General features: G+C 45.5%; 1 long non-coding RNA gene across 1 annotated transcript; it reads right to left on the bottom strand.

Annotated features, from left to right (window-relative positions):
- Window positions 1–1,168: 1,168 nt before the first annotated feature.
- LOC129678121 (uncharacterized) lies at window positions 1,169–3,651 on the bottom strand. The gene is made up of 3 exons (XR_008720324.1): window positions 3,511–3,651; window positions 3,151–3,271; window positions 1,169–1,455 (listed from the first exon to the last, which is right to left on the bottom strand). It is a non-coding gene; the product is annotated as an uncharacterized LOC129678121 (long non-coding RNA).
- Window positions 3,652–4,942: the final 1,291 nt, after the last annotated feature.

Raw genomic sequence — 4,942 nt, 5'->3', positions numbered from 1 at the left:
CCGGGTTCTGGCTGGGTGGCCTGAGCGTGGACCCCACTGATTCCCACGCTGTGGGGGTTTCCTCTCACCTGGGAAACAATCGCTGTTGTTTTAGGGGCCAGACTTCAGTCTCTTGGTCGCTGAACGGAAAATGTTGTCCTGCTCCTCAGACGCAGTGTTCTCCTGGTGCCACCATCTTGTCCCCCTAAAAACTTTTATTATTATTATTGTTGTTGTTGTTGTATGTTTGCATGGTGTGTATGTGGGCAGGTGTGTGCCCTGGTGTATGTGTGAGGGTCAGAGGGCAACTCTGTGGAGTTGGTTCCATCTTTCCACCTTCACATACATGCTGGGGATTGAACTCAGATCATCAGGCATGGGTGGCAAGCACTTTCATGGCCGAACCATCTTGCTGACCTATACTTTTTATCTGATTTATTCATATACCTGATTTTATTTACACATGTGCCAATATTAAGACACCATTCCAATCCTGACATAAGCAGAACAGAACAGATTGTTCATTCCATTGTTTGTAGGTATCCACTCAACGCTTGCATAAGTGTCCACCCTCGAGACTGAATGCTAGTGTCCTGTCCATACTCATGGGCTTGCCCACACTGCCGTTCATTTTCCAAACTAGCAGAGATTAGCTTTGTTTGTTTGTTTGTTTGTTTTTTTTGGTTTTTTGTTTTGTTCTGTTTTTGAAATTGCCATTTGAGCCTGAATACAAAGCAAAATGTCCACATTTCTGAGCCTCTGACCCTTTGGTGTCTATCTGTGTGGTGCTCCCTGTTTTCTCCCGATGGCCTTCATTGCTGATCCTTGAACTGCCCAGGCTTGTTCTGACCTCAAGACCTAGGTTTATAACTTGATATTTGTATCACAACTATCTCATTTTGTCTAGGTCTCTCCTGTCATTTTCTCAGAATTCTTTCTAAACAACTCAACTCAGAAAATCCCTTAAGCCATTCCCTGGCATTCAGCATTTTACCTTGCTCAGTTAGTCAGAATGTTCACCATGGCCTGGCATTACATTGTCATTTGCCTTCTATCTCTACCATGATGCATGAGCTATAGACAACAGAGACTATATGCCATTCAGAATGATATAGCTAGGGCCTGGATGTCCAGAGCATAGTAATCAGAAAAAAAAATGCTATTGTGTAGGCTTAGATTTTTCACCAAACCTATTTTATTTATTTTATTTAGGGTTCCTTAATGCTTCTGCCTCCCTTCTTCCCACTGAGCAGATGTAGGAGAAGAAGAAGGTTATTAGGTAAAGGGGTCTGTAAACATTTTTAGAAGTAGTTCTTTGGGATGAGTCCACTCTTCTTTGTCCAGATACAGCAGTCCAGCCCAAAGGCCAACACCAATCAGCAACACAAATCAGCAGATTCAGAAGATCAGGACAAGTCAGTGAAAGCCACAAGACTCAGTTGGAATTCCTGGAGAAGTTCTCTGAAACTTTGCTCTCTGCGAAGCCAAGTGTCAAAGCATGAAGATCAGCTCGCAATGTCAATCTAAAAAGGGATGTCTCAGTGTCCATGGGCTCCTATACATCTCTTCTCAGATGTTCTCAGCTGGCCTAACCAAAGTCAATCCCCTCGCATGAGACAGCTCCCAGCAAAACATCACTCACAGCAAAACATCGTGTGCCCTCTCACAAGCCAGCCTCCAACAAAGTATCACATGACTCAACTGAGTCTTCAAAGAAACCAGAAACTTCCACTTCACTGTTGAGTGGGGGAACTGGTGAATTATCGCTGAAAATGTCTAACTGCTCACTGGACAGGCTACTTAACTTTGGTTAAATATCACTCCTGTGTCCTGTGGCATGTCTCTCCTGCTCGTTCCCCACCTGCTTCCATTGCTCCAACTCTATTGTGCTCCACCTCTTTGCGTTGCTATGTTACCCCATCTGCTAGATCCCACAAGACCTTGGACTCCTTCCCCAGTCCCCCATTTTCTCTTTTGAGGCAGGGTTTCTCTGTGTAGCCTTAGCTGTCCTGGACTCACTTTGTAAATCAGGCTGACCTTGAACTCTCAGTGATCTGCCTGCCTCCCTGAGTGCTGGGATTACAGTGTGTGTCACCGTGCCGAGCTCAGTCTCCCGGTACTGATTTCACCAGTCATGCCAGCCTCTGCTGAATGAAGTCTCACCTACCAGGGCTTCTCCACTAGCCCCTATGGCCATTCCTCGACACTGAAATCATCTCTGATTCTTTCACAGCTCACGGAAAGCAGGGCTTGGCCTCCTCTGCTCTCTTACAATGACCAGAACATCTCTTATCATGCGACTGTTCTTAGTAACTGACACCCAGGGGAAAAGCTAGGCCTTCGGTACCCACAGGCCTGACTTGAACTGCTGCTGGAAACTGTCTGCAGGACCAGCACCCATCAGTGTGTATGTACTCCAAGACTCTTCATTTATAAAATGGTGTAAGGCTCTGAATAGCATCATAATTCCTCTTTAAAGGTCGTGAAGAGTGCAACACAAGCTGCCAAATATAGCCAATATCTCTTGTTCCCTCCGTTTACTCCTCACTGTAGCCTTATAGCCTTCTCCTCGTCAGTCTTGTCCTGACCCCCACACTTTTACTCACTGTTTTCTTCTTGCCTGGAAGATGTTGGCCTGTCATCTTCCCCTAGCTGTGCTCCTGGGCAGCTTCTAAAGCCCAGTTCTAAAGCCCAGCTTCCAAAGCCGGCTCCTCAGGGTGCACTCCACCATCACCCTGTTCCCTCCAGCGTCCTCAGCTCTCAGTGACAGTGGGTCAGTGATGACGAGGCAAGACTCTCTTCAGACACTGCCCGCTTTGTGCATGGGGTGTCCATCTTCTCTCCTAATTGATAAGCATCTCGAGGGCAGCAATGTGTTCCTCTTCCCCCGTGTTCCTGGCCCCAGCACCCCACAAGCTCAGCTTGCACTTAGGTGAATTACATAGGTCAGACTGAAAAGTACTTCAGTCTCATCGGGGAGAATGCTCTTCAGGTGGGACACTAACAGACTAGGATGGAGCGAAGGAGATCCATACCCAGCCAGGCCAGCCAGAGCAATGTACCCTAACGATGGAGGGGAAAGACAAACATAGACGCCAGCCTGCCTTTCAGGCTGGAGCTGTGTGGTCTGGGGGCCCTGAGCAGTTCTCCTTTAAAATAGAAAAAGCTCACCTTCCTCAAGAGCTGGCACTGTCTTCTGCCTCTGATGAGGACAGCCAAGTTCAACACGTAGGAAGATGGATATAGAGACACGTGTCACAGCCGCAACTGGACGCTCCCAGCTCCCAACAGGCTGGACAGAAAGGATCAAAAGCTGCACAGGCCAGGCAGTGATAAATTTATGAAGTCCAGTCATCCCCATGAAAACACTGTGTATTTTAATCTGCCCAGTGGAAATAAATCAATCTTGAATTTCTGCAGCAGGAGCCTCGGGTTGGCTCTGCTTCTTCTAAGGATAAAGGGATCTGTTTACACGGACCATTCCATCTTGAGATTCAGTGTTTCCTCAGCAGGAGGGGCCCCTGAACTCACCTTTGTGTTTCCCCTGTCACAGAGCGTCCTGGACATCTAACTCTTCCCCAGAACACAAGCTTCGTGATTACGCTCAGGTTTACAAACACGACTGTTGGCACGGAGAAGCGTGTGGGAGGTCGGGCAGACCACCCTGACGTCTGCCTGTGAACGCCGGGTTGGAAAATGTCCTGACGTCAGCCAGAGTGTGACTACATTTCTGAAAACTTGGCTTTCTCTTGGTGGTCGAAACAGTGAGCCTTTTTGTTCATTGAATGTTGAAAAAACAAGTATGCCAGAGAAGGCCTTGTGCTAACAGCTTCCAAAGCTCTGAGCTATTTTTGACTCCTTTTCCCCTCTCTTGGGACTTGAGAACGTTTAACAAACCTGAATTAGAGATGTGTGATTGTTTTGTGTGTACATCAGCAATCTTAGGCTGAGCCAAGTGCTCAGCCATTTGCCTTCCATGTGGCCCACGAGGCAGCCCCTTTGTGTGTGGTTCTTTGGACAACAGTTAGGCATGGACACCAAATGTGTTGGCTTTGTGGGGGTGTGGCTGAGAAGTTGAGGTGCTGAACCGTGATCTTTCATCTTAGATACTCTATTGTACAAGGTGGCTATTTTTGGTTCCAAGATAGTTTGTAGCTATCTATTTTTTCCTTTTTGCTTTCTATTTTTTTAACTAATTTTTTTTCAACTAAATGAGCTTGTGAAGTCTCTCAATATAAATATAAATGTAGAATAAATATTATATATATTCACATGCCATAATTGGAGAAGTTATTAACCCAGGTTAGCTATGTAGACTATATATAAATCAGTATTGTGTATTCACATTGAATTTATATTGTGAATCTATATTAAATGTACATATGTCATGCCATGGATGTGTGTAACACTTATGTAAATATATGTATGGAACTGAAACAGGGTCCTCTGCAAAAGCGGTTGTTAGCCACGGGGCCATCTGTCCAGTCCCATATTATCAGTTACACTCAAGGCAAACCCACCCAGAGCACTTTTGCTGCACGCCTGTACACAGACACTCCTTCTATAAGGTCCAGCCCTACTTAACACGTGTTTGCTGTGTTGTTCACCCTGTCCTTCTCCTGGGAACTTTTGGCAATTTGGTTCTTAAAGAGTATGTTCATCTACCTCATTCTTTTTCATAGCTACATAGTGTTCCATATTTGCATGTAGCATAGTTTAATATTCCAGCCCTCACTATAAGTCATGTAGGCCATTCCTAAATTTCTGATTCCTGTCCTTTACCCACGTGTAACGGCGGTTCTTGGCTGTCAACCTGACTACATTTGGAATTAACTAAACCCAAGTGACTGGAAACACATAGGGATTTTTTTTTCCCTCAAATAACTTGAAGTGGGAAGACTCACTTTAAATCTGAACCTCTTGAGGTGAAAAGATGCACCTTTAATCCAGATCTTTTGAAGTG

Source organism: Psammomys obesus, unplaced genomic scaffold, assembly GCF_907164565.1.
Source record: "Psammomys obesus unplaced genomic scaffold, mPsaObe1.curated_primary_1811, whole genome shotgun sequence".
Lineage (NCBI taxonomy): Eukaryota > Metazoa > Chordata > Mammalia > Rodentia > Muridae > Psammomys > Psammomys obesus.
Note: the sequence above shows the minus strand (reverse complement) of the source record. Positions and strands in the feature narration are given on the sequence as shown.